This window comes from Equus asinus, chromosome 2 (genome assembly GCF_041296235.1).
Source record: "Equus asinus isolate D_3611 breed Donkey chromosome 2, EquAss-T2T_v2, whole genome shotgun sequence".
In the NCBI taxonomy this organism is placed as follows: domain Eukaryota; kingdom Metazoa; phylum Chordata; class Mammalia; order Perissodactyla; family Equidae; genus Equus; species Equus asinus.
In genome coordinates, this window is record NC_091791.1 from 102,971,485 (window position 1) to 102,992,597 (window position 21,113).

The window sequence follows — 21,113 nt, forward strand, 5'->3', positions numbered from 1 at the left end:
TTTAAAAAAAGATAAAAACCAAAAATTGTAACAAGACTCATAAATCTAATTAAGAAAAAGAGAGAAATAGAAACAAGATAATGTATGTAAAACTCCTTTCACAGTACCAAGCCCAAATTAAGCTCTCAATAGTATTACTTTTACTCAAAAAGAAAAGCAAGTATATGATAATAGATATAGGGACACATAAGACATTTAAAATATGAGGACACCACACAAAATTGTGGCTAACATATTGCAAAACCAAGATGAAATGAATGATTCCCTTGGAACTGATAATAAATTACAAAATGGACTCAATAAGAAAGAGGAAACCTAACCAGAGCAATGAAGATAGAAAAATAGGTCCAAAACATACTGGAAGCCTAAATGTTTTTAAAGGTGGATACTTTCAACTATTAAAGGATTTCTTTTTAATGAATATTGAGGTTGTCTCTTCAACATCCTATCTATCCCTCCCTCACTGTCAACAGCCCTGTAGGGGCCAGCCCAGTGGCGCAGTGGTTAAGTTCGCACGTTCTGCTTTGGCAGCCTGGGGTTCGCCAGTTTGGATCCCGGGTGCAGACAGGGCACTGCTTGGCAAGCCATGCTGTGGTAGGCGTCCCACATATAAAGTAGAGGAAGATGGGCATGGATGTTAGCTCAGGGCCAGTCTTCCCCAACAAAAAAGAGGGGGATTGGTGGCAGATGTTAGCTCAGGGCTAATCTTCCTAAAGAAAAGAAAAACTGCCCTGTGAAATGGCCCTCCCAGTATTTTCAGAGTGGGGTTCTGGTTGTTGTAACAAGAGTTCCCCTATTATCATGATTGGTGACCTATCCATAAGCCAATCAATTCATGGTATTTGCATGGATAGAAAGTACATACAATTCAATTCAAGAAAATGAGACATAAGAGGAGGTTTCCTACGGACATCTCAAAAAAAGATACCTTGATTTTATGAGAGGTTATAGAAGCCAGTCTTCTCCTTCTGAACAATGCCCTGTAAAGATGCAATGCCTGAAATTGCTGCAGTCATTCTGCCCCCAGGCAGGGAGCCAGCCTGAAAAGCTTGTCATCCCAGAAGGCAGAATGGAGACGTGAAAAGAAACCAAGTCATTGATGTCAGATGATCACTGTATCAAACTAACCTCAAAACCCACCCAACCTCTTTACCATCTGGTATACAAGTACATAAACACATTTATTTTTTTAAAAAAACAGTGTGAGTTGGTTTTCCAGTTCTATGTAGCCTAAAAAATGACATAAAATAAAATGATTCCCCTAGAGCACAGAAAAAGATGGTAGCTGCTTGGCACGTCTGGTGAAGGTAGTACAACCCGAATCATAAAACTGAATGAAGAAAACAAAATGGAATTGCTAATGTAGAAGGCAAAATCCTAAATAAAATATTAGCAAACAGAATTGAATATGACGTCAAGAATAATTCATTCTGGCTAAACAGGATTTATGCTAGGATTACAAAGGTGGTTTAACTTTAGTAATATATTAATATAATATTTCATGACAACAAGTAAAATTTTTAAAAATAATCACCACAATAATCTTTAAGAAAAAAATCGTGTTAAATCTCTTAGTTGGTGACTATGTCTACAAGCCAGGAGGATGGCACACCCCAACTCTACAGGGGCAGGACACTCTGGACCTTGTCCCATGTACCTCTTCCTCTGGCTGCTTATTTGTATCATTTATTATATGCTTCATTATATAATAAACCAGTCAATGTAAGTAAGCATTTCCCTGAGTTTTGTGAGCCGTCATAGCAAATTATCAAACCTAAGGAATGGGTTGTGGGAACCCCCAATCTATAGCCAGTCAGTCGAAGGTACTGGAGGCCCAGACTTGCGATTGACATCTGAAGTTGAGGGCAGTATTTTGGAACTGAGCCTTTAACCTATAGGATCTGAGGGTAACTCCAGGTAGATAATGTCATAATTGAGTTGAACTGTAGGACACTCAGCTGGGGTCAGAGAATTGGTCAGTGTGGGGAAAACACCCACACATCTAGTCAGAAGTAAAGTAGTCAGTCTGTGGAGGAAATAGAGATTTCCCTTTCAGAGGTACTGAAGATTTTAAAAAATAAGGCACAAAAAGAATAGATCATAAAGGCAAAGATTGATAAACCTTCCTATTTAAAATTAAGAACTTCAGTTCATCAATCAAAATATATGACAGAGTGGAAAGTCAAGTGGTAAATAGGAAGAATACATTTGCAGCACTTACAATGACAAAACGTTAGAATAAAAATATAATCACATGTGACCTGTGATTCAATTAGAAAAAGATTTTTTTAAAAACCAGAAAAATAAGCAAAGAATTTGAACACTTCTCAGAAGAGAAAACATGAATAACTCCTAAACATGTGAGGTGCTTTATCTCATTCAGTAATGAGCAAAATCTTAATTAAAATCATACTGAAATAATATTTCATATCCACCAGAAAAAATAAAACTTAAAAAGCCAGAAACTCTAAGTCTTGTCCAAGAAAAGACATGGGCAATTTGTCCACTGCTAGAGAGAAATAAAGCTAGAATAACCACTTTAGTAAGCACGTTGGTGTTTATCCAGAAAAACTGAGCACACTCATATGCTAGAACTCAACAATTTGACTCCTCAATATATGTCCTAGAGACACTATCGCAAATTTGCATCAGGAGACACGCCACATACAAGAATGTTCCAAGCAATACCGTCTGTAATTGCAAAACAACAATGACCTGAAAATAACCCAAACATCCATTAATAATGGATAGATAAACCGTGGCATATTCACTATACGGCAAAGACAAAGAATTATAGTGACATGCATCGACATGGGCAATTTAAAGCTATATGCTTTTGAATGAAAGAAATAACTGACAGAAAAAAACCCACACAGTGTGGTTACATCTATATAAAGTTCAAATACCAGAAAATCTAAACAACATCCTGCATTGATTAGGAATATATGCATATTTGTAAACTTACAAAGAAGTGGAAGAAAATGATCATCATAATCATTTCGGAGATTGGTTCCCTTTCTTAAATTGAGTGGTGGTAACTAGAGTGTTCATTTTATCATCATCCTTTAAACACGTATTTTACACATTCTTTAATATATATTTTATATATTCTTACATGCATAAGAAATATTTTAAGACAAAAATAAATAAGTGGTAATGGTTAATAATTTTGGGAAAATAGTTGAATATGGCATGCTAGCTCTAATAAATACTACGGAAGGAATTAATTTACTTGGATGCTAAAAACATCATATACAAGTCTTAATGGCAAACAGCAGTTTAAAAATGATTGTAATATGATAGCCAAAAGGTTAAAATAAGCTATTAAAGTGACTTTATCAATTAAGAAGAAAAAAGGGAAGACCCAAAGATTCAAAGTCAAGTTGACAAAAGTCATGAATAAGTCATTCACAGCAAAATAAATACAAATGGCAAAAAAATATGGAAAAAAATCAACCTGAGTTATTAAAAAACACAACTGAAACAAAATACAAGTATATTTCTATCAAATCAGCATAAATTTAAAAATGATATTATTTAATACAGTTGAGGGTGGGAAGAGAGAGGGAACATTCTAGACTCCTGGAAGAATGGAAACTGGCAAATTCTTTCCAGAGGAATGCTTTGCCAAGTTTATAAAAATATTTTAAGCATCACTTTTGTCCTCTTTTTTTCTCCCCATAGCCGCAGCACATAGTCGTATATACTAGTTGTAGGTCATTCTAGCTCTTCTATGTGGGACGCTGCCACAGCATGGCTTGATGAGCAGTGTGTAGGTCTGCACCCAGGATCTGAACTGGCTAACCCTGGGCCACCAAAGCGGAGCACGTGAACTTAACCACTCGGCCATGAGGCTGGCCCCTATAAAAATATTTTAAAAGGTCATACAATTGACCTGTTATTCAACTTTTAAGATTCCAAAGGAAACAACTAGAGATGTAGACAATGGTTTATTACCACATATCAACTGGAATATTATTCATATCAGTGAAGAAGTAGAAACTTTAATCTCTGAAAAGTAGAGAAAAGGTTCAACTTGTTATTACTTATATTTGAATGGAATATTATGTCACCAATAATATTTTCAAGTGTATTTAATAATACAGGAAATTGCTTATGATAGAATATAAACTCAGCAAAACAAAATCTGTATATACAACTATGCACACACATCTGGGCATGCACACATATTATGTATACTTGTGAATGTACATATATACATACAGACACACATACATAAAAAGCTGCAAAAAACATGGTAAAATGTTAACAGTGGTTTCTTCTCCTTTATGTTCTCATTTTATTTCTAAACTCTATATGATAAACCTGATTGCTTTTATAACCAGAAAAAATATAATATTTAGAAACAAGATTGATATAATATGTAATATTCCCATTCTATAATATTTATAATCCTGAATTGTAAAGCAAAGGATCAATGCATCAACGTATCCTTGGAAGGGATTGTTTATTCTGCTGAGCTCAAATTCTAGCGGTCTAGACAGAGCATCTATCTAGGAGAGGGCCTATTTTTGCAGATGGTGCATAAAAAATGTGCTATAGGATGATGATGATGATGGCGATGATAGTGACAATAATAACTGTGACATGTATATAGAGTGTTACGATTTACATAGCATTTTCAGACACATTATCTCTTTGAATCACTCATTCCAATGGAAAAATGTCACAGCCCAGTGCACACGCCATGCACTCATCCCACCTCAGCCCAACGTTTGCTGTGGGGGATACAAGAAAGCAGAAGATAAGGACATGCGTTCGAGGAGTTTGCAGTCTGGTTAGAGAGATAAAACCTGCACCCAACAAATGTTATGTGATGAGACTGAAAATATTAATATACGTGGGTTTCCAGCTTTCATCTTCCCCTGCCTGGTAAACAGAACTTGTTTGGCCCGCTGAATTATACCCCTCCTCCACTCTCCAAAGAGGGTTCAGCGATTGCCAGGCCATTTCTGTGCTGTAGCTACACCTTTTCTCTGGACTTTTGTAACCTAGAACTGGAAGAAAGGATGAGATCAGGGAAGTTGTTTGGAGGAGATAGGAAGAGAGCAATTTTAGAGCAACGGTGTTGTAATGGAGGAGTCAAGTGGGTGAGGAGATGTTGTGGTGTAGAAGGCCCGTGTCCTCCGTGATGTCTGAGAGACAGTAGTAAATAACAAGTCAATGAGAAATCACTTGTGCTTACCAGACTGTTTCTGTGGCCACCACATTAATCTGACCTAGATCAGAGCTCAACGTGAAAATAACACTTCGGAGTCTTGACTAGGTAGCAAGGAAGGTCCTTACCGAAGAAACTCCTTTTCTTCCCTCCCTTGTGCCATGACAGTTTCAATAGTTGAAAGTAGATTTAATTCAAGGTCTTTGGGGTAGGCAGACTTCTAAGATGACCCTCAATGATCTCCCTCTCCTGTATTTCTGCCCTTGTGTAATACCCTCTTCTTGGATGTAAGCTCGAGCTAGTGACTTGCTTCTAATCAATAGAATACAAAGACGATGAGATGACAATTCTATGATTAGGTTACAAAAGACTCTGACTCCTACCTTGCTGGCACTCTCTCTATTGTCTTTTCACTTACACGGATGAAGCGAGCCGCAACATCAATAAAGCAAGACTTCCATGTGACAAGGGACACAGGGCAGCCTCTAGACAACAGCCAGTGAGGAACTGACTTCTGCGAATAACCACTGGGTGAGTTTGGAAGTGTATCCTTACCAAGTGGAGCCTGGGATGACTACCGACCAGGTGACACCTTGATTGCAGCCTGGCAGAGACTCCTGAAGCAGAGGACCCAATTTAGCCATCCCCAGACTCCAACCTACAGAAAGTAAGGTAATACATGTGTATTGTTTTAAGCCTCTAAGTTTTGCAGCAATTTGTTACTCAGCAATAGATGGCTTATCCAGTCACACACCTACCTCTCCTTTCATTTTGTTCTTTGTCTCAGAAGTTTCTCATCTTTCCTCCAAATCAACCTGACCCTCTTTCTAATGCAAGTTTCCCATCAGATTGCTTAGACGCTGCATCTGAATGTAGAGAACAGCATGTCGCACTGACATGGGTCTCCAAGGCTGAAGAGAATGCTGCTTCCACCATGGCCATCCAGCAAGTCCAAGGCACCTGCCAGAGCAACTGCTTTGCCCTCAGAGCTCATTACCCACACCTGTTTCCCCACAAGATGGAGGAACACAACAATGGCAGTTCGATGGCAGCTTGATTGCAGCCCTCCTAATCCTGAGACAGGCCAGGAGATGCACATGGTAGGGAAAATCGAGAGCATCACTTCCTTTGAAGCTTATTAAAAAGTGACAGATCTCACACCATTTTCATTGAAATCTTCATGGAAACCTTCAAGATGCATATAAGGACATTTTAAAGTCACGTTCCTCTGGGAACTATGCAAACAGAATACATATTGACTGCTGCATCACATTTCTTTATCTCAGCTGGGGTACCAACTGCTACTGTGTTGGATAGCCCTGTCAGGGCAGCGGCCATAGCAGGATTTATCCAAAAGAGCAGGAACAGTTATGGGTCTCTAGCCCGTGCTACGTGAAAAGAGGACAGTAAGTAGCCCTAAAGTGCGAGGTGTGAAGGATATTTTTTCCTGTCCTTCCTCCAAGGTCCTGAGCAGGAAGCAATGCAGTAATGGAAAGAGAGCTGTGAGGAGCAGAAGGCTAGGGAACTAGGTTTTCTACGCAGTACAGCAAATTGCAAATCGATATTTCTTAACCACCTTCAGCAATCTTAATGCTGCCAAGAGCACAAATCAAGCAGAAAGCTTGTCCACTGCCTCAAAGAGCTTACAGTCTTGTCCCAGAGCTAAGATTATAATATGAAAACAAATAGTCTGGCATGGTCCTTCTCTCTCACTCTCCCCACTCAATTCATATCCAAGTCTCATCCATTCTACTTGCACAATCTAACTGCTTCCTGCCCTCTACCCTCACTGCTTCTGCCCCAAGTCACCATAGTCTGTCCCTCTGATGACTCCAGTAACCTCTGGCCAGGACTTGTTTCTGCTTCCAGCCCAAACTCAACACCATCCAAGAGTAATTTGTTTCGGTACTTCCAAAGGATTCCCATTGCGCAGAATTGCTAACATGCCTGTAAGTCCCTTCAGGATTTAGCTTCTGCCCTCCTCTCTGAACCACCTGGTGCCCTCTCACCCACTCACTGTAATCCAGCCACACTCACCTTCTTTCAGTTCCTTAAATGCACCAAGCTCTCTCCCCCCTTAGAACTTTCACACTTGCGCATCTCTCTGCCTAAAGCATTCTGCCCCCCCTACGTAAGTCACTCACACTCAGTACTCAAGTCTCCCTCATGTGCCACCATTTTGGACTTTATGACCCTCCAATATAATAAGGGCCCTCTTTTCATTTCCTCCCAATTATATATTCATGAGTGTGTGGAGTTATTTAATGCTTCTCTTGCCTACTAGATTATAAACTCTATTAAGGCAGGGACCAAATATATTTTATTCACTCCTCCATCTTCAAATGAATGATTGGATGATGCTCTCTGGAATTTTTGCAGTCCTTTATATCTACCTGTTACCCAGCATTTTTATTACAGTTACTTGAATACATACCTCATTCTGCCTAAAAAAATTATGAGCTCCTTGAGGACAGGGTCTGTGTCTTATAAATCTCTAAATCCATCTGCAGTCCAACACAGAGCCCAACATGTAATTGGCACTAATATAGATGTATTGACCAGATGAAAGAACTGAATTGTGCCTTTGAGTCATTAGAGATGGTTTCATGGTGTTTCAGTTAAATATATTAAAGAACGTGATCTTTTCCTGACTTTTTAGATGCATAATAATGAGGGTTCGGTGGGATGCCACAAGATTTAAAATTTCTGACTCACAATGACTCGGTAATCTAATAACACTCCCACAGTGAGGAAACTTCGATAGATTTGTTTTAGCTTTTTTAAATGTATTTTATGAGGGAAAAAAAGAGATTTTTCATCTCTGTTCTACTAATCAGAATTTTTTAAAAAGTGCAAGGTATTCTAGGAAAATACATCTTGATAAAGAACACTTTTCTCAAGCTGCCTCTTCTTCTGTACTCTTCTCATTTTAAATTGGAATGTTTCAAAATGTCCTATGGACTCATCATTCCTATAAAACTGCCCAGATGAGACGGGGAAAATAGATTTATTTGAACGGACATCTGTAAAACGTCTCTAAAGGGGAATCAGTGGAGACACGTTTATCATGAAGCTACAAAAGCTTACTTGTCAGGACCCCTAACAGACTCTTTCCAGGGCCCTATTGTAAAATTGGCAGACGTGGTATCTTCATAGCAATGGGTTAGCACTGCCCTCCCTCTCCTCTCTGATAATGCTACCTCCTCACTCCCCTCCATCACAGTTCCCTCCCGTGGCGTGGTAATGTGGTGCCCATGGCATTTTGGGCATCAGAGGGAATCTTTCGTGTAGTTAAGTCATTGCTACCATTCCAGCGGAGAAAGATCTTCCAATAATTTTCCTGCTTCCAACTGTGCTGACTCACCCAATGATGTGGCATGAAAGTCAGGGCCAGGAGTTCTGTTACAATTACATCCTATATACCTGGCACTGAGAACAGGGAAGGACAGGAGAGACACAATGTTTGAAATAAGATATTTTTCTAGATTTCATGTTGGTGGGAGTTGACAGCATTCTTACCTGTGTGATGTGTTATATCTTTTGTCATCCTAAATAAATATTCACTTTCATAACTATTTTTGTATTCATAGTTGTAATCTTTTTCTTATACAGGATCCCCTAAATTCAGGGGAGTCCCCACAAAAGCTAGATTTACTCCCAGCACCAACACACCTATAGAACCACTTTTCCCAGAGTAAGAACTCAGGGTAACTGTCAAACACGTCGGATTCTTAAATGACCACTGTGGAAAAACGCCGGATGCTGGACTGCATCTGTTACATTAGCCTCCAACCAGTGTCCTAAAACAGCGCCATCTATCAGCTATTCTTCTAAGTTACCTCCACAGCAACCTGAATAGCAATTTAAGCCAACGGTACTTTGCCCTTGATAATTACTCAGAAACGAGGTGGGGGGTGGGGGGGCACCATATTCCCTCCCATCCAAAAATAGGGCAAGAAGTGGAATTATGGGTAAACTCTGAGTCTTTTAGGCTTAAATAGAAGAAAATGTGAAGAGATCTTCCTTCTCTCTTTTCACAGTCCCTTAAATGAGACCATATTACAAATCTGATGAAATTGTTTTTCTTCTTGTTTGTAAAACAATTTTAGTAGTTTAGTTTATGCCGCATGTCCTAATTCCTCAATATACATCCAGTGGGGTTCCTTTTAGACCACCATAAGGATACACAAAATGCAACATGCCATCTCTTGCTGAATCATTGCTTATAGGGATAATTTAAAGAAAAACATCTTTTAGAGATTGTGCTTTTTAAAAGAGAGAAAAAAATGAGGCAACAAATGAAATGGAATATTTTTACTTTCATAGTCTTCTCAGCTATACCGGATTCAACCAGTTTGCATGAGTTTATCTAAAGCAGTGTTTTTGAAACACATTTTTTTATTAAAAACCTTAACAGTGTTTTGAGTTTTATCACAGAGTTTTACAACCCTCACTGCTGTCTAATTTTAGAACTCTTTCATCACCCCAAAAAGAAACCCCATACCCATTAGCAGCCACTCTCCATTTTCCATTTCTCCCAACTCAAGCAACCACTAATCTATTTTCTATCTCTGTGGATTTGACTGTTCCGGACATAATCTGTAAATGAAATCTTAAAATATGTGACCTTCTGTGTCAGGCTTCTTTCACTTAGCATCATGCTTTCAAAGTTCATTCATGTTGTAGCATGTGTCACTTCTTCATTGTTTTTCATGACATCTGCTGTATGGATATAACACATTTGTTTATTCTTTCATCAGTTTTTGGCCTTGTGGATTGTTTCTACTTTTTGGCTCTCCTGAATAATGCTGCTAGGGATATCCATGTAGAAGTTTTTGTGCGGACATATGTTTTCACTTCCTTTGCTTATATACCCAGGAGTGGAACTGTTGGGTCATATGGTAACTCTATTTTTAACAATTTAAAGGATTGTCAAATTGTTTGCCCAAGTGGCTGCACCATTTTACATTCTCATCAATGGTATGTAAGGGCTCCAATTTCTCCATATCTTTGTCAACTTTTGCTATTGTCTGTCTTTTTTATTTTAGTCATCTTAATGAGTGTGAAGTCGTATCTCACAGTGGTATTGATTTGCATTCCAAATACTTGTGATTTTGCATACCTATTAGCATTTGAGCATTCATCCCATTTTATGTGTGATGGATTATTTATAAGGTCATATACACATAGTACAGTAAAAATGTAGTATACATTGTATAAAACTAAAATCCTATGTTGTAAATACAAGAAAGAAGTTCTAAGACTTTCTTCCAAGATGTCACAGAATGGTCCTTTATACTCTCCTGGGGTTAATTCACCTCACATGGAAACTATCTATCTAAAAGACCAGGAAATTTTAAAATAAGAATTCTGTTGAAGACTAAGCATTCCAATATTCTTTCAATAGTGTCTATTTCTTGAGAGCTCATTACATGTGAAGCATTCTGCTAAGTACTTTCCAGTATATCAAGTACATAAAAGACAATCTATGATGTCAGATGTCAAGTCTACTTCATTTCATAACCAATGTCCTCTTGATACACATTTTTTTCTTTTAAATTGTGAGCATCTGACCATATTACACAAACAATAATTTATGGTGCAGTCAAATACAGCAAAACTAATCTGATATATCTTAATAATATAGATAATAATTAATGTGTGTGTAAGAAGCCATGAAAGGTAACGATTCACCTAAGTTCCATCAACTCATTGTTATGCAACCCAGCTTTTCTTTTTTAGACATGTACCTCTTTATAAGAATTAAATGGTGTTTGGGTAAGCTATCATTTCTCTCTGGTTGCCTTCAAGATATTTTCTTTATCTTAATTGTTCTGGATTTTTGCTAGAATGTGTCTAAGTGTAGATTTATTTTTAGTTAGCAATGAAGAAGTGAAGAATTGATATGTCTACCTAATATGAAGTTTCACAATGTTCATCAAATCTAGAAAGTTCTCATCCATTTTGACTTTAAATATTTTTGGGTTTTTTGTAGACTTTTCAGTTCATAGTTGAACAATGTAAGTGAACCAAAGATGGTTAGTTTGAAGTAAACAACCTCCACAATGACAATAAGAATAAGAAAGAAATCAACAATATCATTAGCAAAATATTTTTTGCAAATTAACTGTGAAAACAAAATGATGCTGGTGGAAGAGACCCCCAGTACTAGGCATGGATCCCAAGAGCAGTGTTAATTTATACCCTTGTTCAGCTTCCTTTACTTCTAGGTGACTCTACCTAAATAAGACCACAGGCAAATTAGGCTCACAACAAAGACAGCCCTTGTGCAAACAAATATGATGGGATTTAGTTATTGTCATGGTTGTGAGGGTGGAAGTAGGAGAATCTTGACATCCAGGAAGACGATCTGAGCAATTTGAGTGGTTTACACGGTCCACATAACTTCCTCTCTTTGTCATGAGGGCAACTATGTAATTCAAATAGACCCAGTTAACTTAAAATTACTAGAAAAGCAGGGAACCCAGTGGAGACAAGGGGGACTACCAGTTTCTGGAAATCCTCAACAAAAGAAGGAGCAAGAGAAAGTGGAGGCATAGGCAATAAAAGGAGCTACCAGTTCCATGGAAGGACAGAATTCAGAGTGGAAGAGATTCAGCACCTGGGGGCAGCTGGGAGAGGCCACTGGACCCTGCAGGTGCCCAAAACAGCGTTTTTGTGCATCTCCCTGGGGACTCTAGTGAGACCAGAAAACCTTCCATCATCCCATAAAGGATGAATGCTCATCCTCCCAGGAGGTTCTTGTACTCAGGATGTCCCACATATCTCATGGGAAATGATGTAAGAGATAAATCAAAGATACTGGTAGGCCTCAAATAAAACTACAGGTCTCAAAAGAATGAGTAAGTTAGAAACAGCATTTTTTATAAATAAAGGAACATGGATTGTAGGTCTCCTCAGTAAACTTGGCTCTGGGAAAGTCACTCAATCTCTCTAAGTCCCTCTGACTTCCTGTATCTTTGACGTATGTTATTACCACCCCGTTAAGGCTGTTGCTAAGAGTAAAACCTGAAATGTTTGCTAAACTTAGCACAAAGCGTGCTCAATAAATGTGACTCCTTTTCTCTTCCTCAAACCCAGGTCTCCCCCTTCTTCCTTCTAGGAACCAGTGACATGAGGAAGCCATTCCTAAAAAATAATAACTCGGGTTAGAATGAACAAGGAGGCAAACCCCACTGTCATCTCTACACAATTATTATTGCTTTATGATCTCACTTCCTCTATATCTTGAAAAAAAAATCAAGGGTTTTCCCTATATGATTCCAACCCTGCCAATTAATTTTCTTCTACTTTGAAAGAAAGGCTATGTGGTCCTCTGGAGCTATCTGAGCAAAGCTCTAATTGTTCTTGTCACAGAAGGCAAACAGTTAAACCGAAGAAGCTGAAACTCACCACTGGCCAGGGCAAGAGAACGAAGTCCTAGGGCACCTGAAACTGTGGTTCATGGACCAACAGCATCTGCATCCACGGTAACTCGTGGAATCAGATCTGCTTTTTAACAAAATCCCAGGTGATTCACAAGCAGATTCATGTTGGAGAAGCATCACACAGCCTCTCTTCCACCGTGGCACTGTTGCCCCTAATTTCCCTCCTCTGAGTCTGGGATGCAGCCCAGAGAGCCTTTGTCTTGCTCTCTCGGTCTCCATTTTAATCCATTGTGGATGGCAGAGCCATTCAGGAGCTCCCAGCAGTTTACCGACGTGATCCATCAGTGCTGAAGTCCACACGCTATTGTGGAACAGGCTGTTTCTCTTTGCAGTGCTTGGCCCACAGTTTTGCCAACAGTGAAGAGGGGAACAAGGTAAGGATGTAAAGGACCTGGATTCATAAGGCCCAAGGCACACAAGCAAGCAGAGTCATATCCTTACACACAGAGGGAGCTGGACAGACAGACAGACAGACACCCCATCTCAACCTACCACCCGCATCCTGACCACATAGAAGGAGGATCCATATAAGGAGAACATTTTAGTCTGTTCAAAGCATTAAATTGACAAACTAAAGATGCTGGATTTAACAAGCAAATGGCAGCAATATATTTGCAATTGCAATAAGCATCTGCATTGGTTGCTGCATCCTCTATTCCTGTATTTATTAATGTAATGCTAACTCGTTCTACTAATGAGAGTTATAACAGAAGGGTAATGACCAGAAGCCCCAAACAAATTGTTCTTCTTCATCTATTTTCTTTTCTCTCTCTTTTTTTTTTTTTCCTTTTAGCAACGAATTGATTAGGGCCAGAAATGAAGGCAATGCAATATCTGTCAACGCACTATAAATATGGACGGGAAACTCTGAGAGGGCTTTTTCTGTTTCTTTGGCATTTGTTTCAACGCTGCATGCATTTATTCAGAAATGAGCTGGGAAGCCAGTACCATAAAAATGACTAAACACAAACATAAAAAATTAAACCTTTGTACCTTGGCCCCAGCTGATGGTTATCAAGCTCCAGCCTCATCTCCATTTTTATTGGAAATAAATTACACATCCATGTATGATTTGAAAGGTGCTTCGTTTTATCCTTCCCCTTCTGAATGTGTATAGTTTGATACTACAGCAAACTTTGTAGGAGCCAGATGAGGAAGCCTGCCTTCAGGCTTGTATCTCCAGCTCACACAGACAGACAGACTGATGGATAAGCAAGATTCATACCAGCTCTGAAATCATCTTCTATTTCACAGGGATCAGTTGATTCAGACCAAATCTTTTGCCCCCAAAACATGCACAGATCTCTCTACGTCTTAAATAAGCCAAATAAAAATACTTTTCTTCTCTGTACTACCTTCTCAAGCTCCAACCAGTCTCTGTCTTATTAAAACTTTTCTTTGAGCAGCAAAAATGTTTTGAGTTCAGCACAGGTACATACTGGGAGATTAATCTCATAACACTCCTAGCATCCCTGGGTGATAGGAAAGATCCTTATGTCACAGATGAGGAAAAGGGCACAGAGAGATGCCCAAAGTCAAACAGCAAATAAGAGAAAGAGTTGGGATTCACCCTAGGTATTCTAACTGAGTATCCGGGGATTTTTTTCACTAGCTTAGTGGTTCTCAAAGTGTGGTCACTGGACCAGCAGCATCCACATCATCTGGGAACTTGTTAGAATGAAAATTTGGGGACCTTGCCTCAGACCTACTGAATCAGAAACTCTAGGGGTGGGAACCAGCAGTCCACACAACAAGCCCACAGGTGATTGGTTGTCAAGTTGGAGACGGAATGCGCTAGCCCAGAGCTGCCTCAATCTCTCCCTCCAGAACTATTTGGAAAGACGGAGAGGATGCCCCTTGCCTGCTCAGACTCAGAAACCACTCCCTCTTTAACAACTTCATTTCCCTGCCTGTTTAGCGTTGCTGAACAGCACTGTGTTTGTGTGTTTTCCTTTCTCCATTCAACAAACATTCATTGAACACATTTGATGGGTGGAACACCATGTTAGATGCTAGGAATATAAAAGCACAGATGAACAGAGCTTCTCTATGTTCAAAGAGAATGACAGTGATGCTAAAACAACGCTCATAAAAGGTCATCAGTGATTCTCTCATGAGCACATCCAAGGGCTTTGCCTACTCCTGCTTAAACCTCAAGGCGTCTGACTCTACTGCCCACCCCCCCATCTTTTCAGGAACATTCTTCTTCTGTAATCTCCCTCAGCTGGTGGTTTCTCTGTCTTTTTCCATTGGCTTCATTTCTCACCTTCACTCCATCATGTAAGTTCTCTCTACTGTTTCATTTGTTTCCATCTTCTTTTCTCCTTATGTAATTCCTCCTGTTAGTTTTCTCAAAGCTTCCTGCTTCTCCTGATGTGTCTGCCTCTCTTAATAGCACCTTCATTTTCCACTGAGGCTCAAAACCTCAGCCATCTCTTTGTCCTTTCTCCAATACCCCAGAACCTGTATTTAATCAGAGCCCAAGTCCTCAAGTTCATATCTCAATGTCTCTGACATCTCCTCGTTTCCATTCCCACTGGCACCAGATTAGTCCAAGCCCTCGTTATCTCTAACAAAGATTATTCCACTAATCACTTATCTGGCCGCCCCATCTCCTGTCTCCAGAATCCATCCAAAACAATACAATAGACAAAGAAGTCTTTATAAAAATTACATCACTAGCTTGCTTCAAAACTCTTATTGGCTCCTCCTTGTCCACCAAGCTCAGAGTCGTCTTTTGGGAAGGCTCTCCACAATATGATTCAAATGAGCTTCTCCAGGGCTATCTCCCTAGGTACTCCATAACTTCAATAGAGCAGAACACCAATACAACGTTTCCAAATGCAACTTTTGTTTTTACTTCTATTTATGTGTTTCTTTCTCTCAGTTAGTTCATCCTTTGTACTATTATCTGTTGATATCTTACTATTATTTAAGATCCACCTGAAATAACACCTCTCCTTCGTGCTGTCCTAGTACCCCCAATGGGATACAGTTTCCTTCTCCATTGAATTCCAACACTATTTTCCTTCCTCTTCCCCATCCCTTTTTTACTCTCTTCTGCATTTCGGTATTGGCGCAGCCGGATTATCACCTACCCTTGAGAACTGCATGTCTTTTGCTGTCCTAAACTTTCTCAGCAGAGAAGCACGTTAACTATTGGTTGAACATGATTGAAATTTGTTTTCCTTCTTCTGTTTCTCCTTTATATACCATCGACGAGTGATCCTGTTTTGTTCTTAACATTTCACTTGCAAATAAAATTTGGACCCTTTCCCCAAGATCCAAAATGTACCTTTGACAGAGTTTAGTTCAAATCGAGTCCCTGTGCCCTTTATCTCATCATGTCTTAAATTCACTTCCCAGGACTCACAAGAGGTTTGCACGTGGTTTGTAAATTAACATTTTTAATTATGGTGGGATTAATGCAGGCAGATCTGGATTAAAATGTCTACCCTGTATGGCCTTTGCATTACCTTTTGCTAGTCTCTCAGAAACTCAGTTTCTCCGTCTGTAAAAAGGGGCTAACTCTTCCTACCTTGGAGACTATCAAGGCCAAATAAGACAATGAAATTGAAATGTCTAGCGAAATAGCACATGCCAGATCATTCCCAAAGGTCTGGGAGTCGAAATGACTTGCTTTCATTTTACAGAGAAACAAACTGAGGCCCAGCTCTGTGGTCACCAGAGCCAATACCAAAATCATTGTCTCTTGACTCCCTGCCAGGTCGTTCTCCAGTGAATGATGGTAATCCTTCTGGTGGCAAACTGGTTCCTATAAATAAAGGCCTCTGAGGGAGCCAGCCCCGAGTAGGCCTAGGGCCATCCCCAGCTCCTCACCCCCTTCACAGGGGAGCCAGCATTTAGATCCCCTCCTGTGATACAAGGAGCCTCGCAAGGTCTAGAGAGCAATTTTGTAGGGACTGTGGCAAGGCCCCGGCAGCAGTGACATTCTGGATGATTTCCGCAGCAGCTGGGCTGACTCAGGGCTGACTCACTTAGAGATGTGGGCAGGAGCGGTGGCTACGAGCAGCTGGTGTCTGACCTTACAGACCTTCTCTCTGGCGGGTCGGGCAGTCTCTGGGGCAGTTGTGACACCCTGTGGCCAGGTTGGCTCATCACAGCAAAACATCCCTTAGTAAAACAGAGTGCATGGGACAGGTGCAAGAGAAGTGAGAGCTGCTTGACTTTTGGCTCCTGCTCATGCTCCCTATTCCTCCACTGCTGGGCCCCACTTCCTCCTCAGTTAGATTTATTTGCAGTCATTTTGGCCTTGGTTAATCCAGAACACCTTCAAGAGAGAGGAGGTAAAAAGAACCCATGACCACGGGGAATGACTCAAAATCGATATGGAATGCACCCAGAGGGCAGGGGCCATGTCTTCTTCTCCATAGTGTCCTACCCAACCCATCAAGCTCACTGTATACTGTAGATGCTCAATAAATGTTATCAAATGTAGAATGTGTCCCCAGCTGAGCAGCTTGATCAAGGGCTGATCATCGCCATACGCTGTTGTATTAAATTGGATCAATCAATATAAGTTAATCTCATACTTTTAACATAAAATTTTAATTTGACTTGCTCTTGATATGTGGTGGGTCTCCGACAGCAGGAACAAGGAAGCACACCTCTCAATGCCTTCCTAGAGAAGTTTAAAAGACAGGACTTTACATGTGTGGGATGTAGGAAAGTTCATTACACTGCAACGAGACAACGCTCTTCATCCACGTTTGGACTTCCCTTAATTCCATGCCTCTGCTCAGCCTTCTCTCACTCTCTCCTTCCTCCCAATGCTCACAGCCTCTTTTCTTCTTTTTTTGGAAAGGCCTCTAGTTCCAGTCTCATCTTTTCATCTTTGCTTTTATCCTTTGAGGAAATATTTTTTTATTAAATAATTGAACACTGCCGTCCACGAGACTGGAAATGTGATGTGATCTCACCACGGCCTCTTCCAGGCAAAGTGCACAACAGACCCCCCCAGAGCTCAGCTTCAGGTGAATAGACAGCAGCCGCTGTCAGCGTTAAGTCAACTCACTTAACAGGATCTGCAATTTTAGGAAATTATTTAGAAAAGAACTATCATGTCACTTGTACCAGGGGAATTGACAGACTGAGTGCATCTTTTGTCATATGCTGATTTCTAGAAGCGTCTTGGAATATTACTGTCTACTTATATCAGATAATAAAAATAAAATAAAATAGATAATAAAAATAAAATAAAATAAAGAGAGCAAGAACAAGCATCCAGAGAGGGTGATACCCACGCGGTTGGACAACGGTTTGAACAATAGATAGAGATGAGAGTTGGAAAAGGAGGGCAGAGGTCAGGGTGACCTAGACAATTGCCCAGTGTCAGGAGAATCAGCTTTGGTGGTCTCAGTCCACACTGCCTGCTGCCTTTCCAGACTGCAGGCAGTGGGAGCTGTTGCCCTCGGACGCTGTGCTCTGCCAGCCACACTGGATCTTCCCTCGCACCTGTGACAGGCCCAATCTCAACCTTGGACTCCTGGGCTCTGCATGATCCACCTCTGGGCTCCTCCAAACACTACCCCACATCCCAGGGCTTCAGACATCCTGGCTGTCCTGCTTGTCCTCCTTCTACCCCATGGCCTTTGCACTTGCTTCTCCCTCTGCCAAGAACGTGAGTCCCCAGCCCCTTACATGGAATGACCCCCTCATTTCCTTCAGAACTTGCCTAAAATGTTACCTTTTCAAAGCTTACCCTTCTTCCTCCCCTACATCATGCTCCATCCATGCTTTACTTTTCTCCATTTTCTTTAGAGCTACCTGGAATTATATTGCATATTTATCGTGTTACTGTTCATTATCTCTCTTTCCATGAGGCCTGAGCACTTATCACCATTAGCCTGTGTTTAGCACCAAGTAGGTGCTCAAAAACTATTCACTGATGGAAAGAATGAGGCCTGCCCGGCTTGGGTCTGAACCCCTTCCTCTCCAAAATTTCCAACTTTGTCTTGCACATTAATTACCAGAGGGAAACTTATTTCTGAATTTCATATAGTAACATAGCACTAGATCTGTGAAAATTAATTTTCCAGGCTGTAAAATAAGAGCACAGCTGTTTTCTCAAGTGTCATACCAAAGGAGCAATTAGAATTTTGGAAAAGGGAATAAATATTTACTGATCACTTACTATATGCCCACCATAATGCAAGTGGCCTTCTGAACATTTTGTGATTTATTTTCCTCAATAACTGCTGGTTGACAATATTATCCCTATTTTATAGATGAGGAAACTGAGGCTCAGAAAGAATAAAGAACTTGGTGAAGGTTGCAGTGGGTTGAATAGTGTCCCCTAAAATTATATGCCCCAGTCCTAACCCCTGGTACTGTGAATATAATCTCATTTGGAAATAGGGTCCTTAACGATGTAATTAAGTTAAGGATTTCAAGAGGACATCATACTGGCTTATGATCAGCCCAAATCCAACAATTGGTGTCCTTATAAGAGAAGGTGAGGACACACAAACACACAGAGCAGTGGCCACCTGAAGAAGAGAGTCTGTGTCTATAAGCCAAGGAAGGCCAACGGTTGCTGGCAACCACCAGAAGCTAGGAGACAGGCATGGCACAGATTTCCTCTCAGAGCTCCAGAAGGAACCAACCCTTAATTTCAGACTTCTGGTCTCCAGAACTGCCAGAGAATAAATTTCTGATGTTGTAAGACACACACTTTGCGGTCATTTGTAACCTATTTAACTAACAGAAAATCTTGCGTGTTAAGTGGCAGAGCAAGGATTCCAACCTGGGTCTGGTGAATCCACGGCCTGCACCCCTTCCGCTATCCAAGTTGACTGCCCGGAATTCCATAGGATACTTGCTCAGCACATTATTAACAATATAGAAAGATTTAAAAGCAGAGCCCCATAACCAAATGAAATCTGCAAGCAGGGTTGTTACCTTTGGTCACATTATCATCTATATTCACGCCCGATGTGCAAGAGAAGACCTCACACTAAGGAAACTCTCAGGTGATTCCAAATTGAAAGGGTTGCAAATGCCAGAAAAGAAAGAAGAGACATGCAGAGGAACTGAGCAGAAATAGCAATGAGTGCAGAAAATAATAAAGAGAGATGTAACTGGAGGGAAAGAACAGCCATTCCCTTTGAAGGGAAATATTCAAAGCACAGAGCAAACTTGAAAAGGAGTCGTGAAAAGAGACACACATGCGGCGAGTCGGATTTAGACTGGTCATGCAATTCTACAGCAAACAAAAAAAAGAGCTAATATCATTGGAAGTTCACTTTCAGAGGAGGAAAAATCACATAGCTGGCAGGCTGCAAAGTCCCTTTTTACGAGGCTCTAACAAGACGATAGATTATTTCTGAGTCCCTTCAAACAAGAAAGTGGAAATGCACCAGCGTGAGGGAGAAACTGATGAAAGGGTTAAATGAAAGTGACGCAAATAGAGGATGGATTGATTTCTGGGGACAAATTAAAAGCGCTAAATATGTATAGTGGAAAAGGTGATAATTTAGGTCATTGGGGGAAGCCCTGGGAGCTGTCCCGGAGGAGACCAAGGGGGCCAGTGTGGAGGAGCTTAAGAATCTGACCTGGGAAAGTGGGTAAGTGGGATGGTAGGGTGAAACCACAAGGGAGCATTCGCTAAGTCTCAGCGCAAACTTCCTGACAGGGTGAAGTTTATTGAGTCTCTGCGTTACTCCAATTTCAAGTGACCTTTCGCCATTCCACAAGTGAAGTCATTTCCTTTGGGGGAAGGTGCTATAGCAATGTAAATGTGCGCGTTTGTGCTCCAGAGAGTGCTAGAAAGGAAACACATCCCGGAATCCTCCGCCCTGATCCTCAGGAGACAGACTGGATGTGACCTCATAGAGCTTTCTTTTCATCTTCTAGTCGTGGGAATTGTCCCTGACACCACCAATTTGGTGTCCCCTTTCCATCTGGGAAACTCACAGATAAGTGATATTACTGGAGGCCACACTGTTTTAATAAAAACACTCTTAGGTCAGTTGTAACCCAGCTTGTCTGGAAGAACAGTTACGTGGCTAATACTAGTGAGTCTGGAAAATCCTTGATCAGGAAAGACTGGGTTCTGATAGAAGAAAGGTGACTGAACCCTATACAGAAATACTTTTGTAAAAATCAAGAATTTGCCCATTTTTTCTGCATGTGCACACACGTCTTAGTTCTGTTATATATGCAGCATCCACTGCCTGAAATGGCCTGCTTTGCTTCATTTGTCAAAAGCCTGGTCATGTGCTGTATAAGCCTTAATCCAAATGTTCCCTCCCCTGGGAAGCCTTCTCTAATCCTCAGGTGAGCCATGAGCCCTCCCTATGTGGGTGCTGCGTCTCTATTTCAGTGCTTGTCACAGACTCATCCCCTTCTTCTACTGGCCTCTGTAGCCCAGGGTCTGGGAATCAGAGGTCAAAAGAGACAGTTGGCCTCTGTTCGCCCCCATAGCACAGCCCACCCGGTACTCACCAGAAGAGTCTAATTAACTA

The 21,113-nt window shown here is 40.7% G+C and overlaps 1 protein-coding gene across 16 annotated transcripts in view; it reads right to left on the bottom strand.

Annotated features, from left to right (window-relative positions):
- The window catches only part of AGBL1 (AGBL carboxypeptidase 1), an 806,151-nt gene that overhangs the window by 309,414 nt on the left and 475,624 nt on the right, over positions 1-21,113 (bottom strand). The window contains exon 24 of one of the 16 annotated variants that reach the window (XR_011497373.1): positions 5,735-5,837. The exons of the other annotated variants lie outside the window; for them this stretch is intronic. The gene's annotated coding sequence lies outside the window, so the exon portion shown is untranslated. The remainder of the gene's footprint in view (positions 1-5,734; positions 5,838-21,113) is intronic. 16 annotated transcript variants of the gene reach the window in all.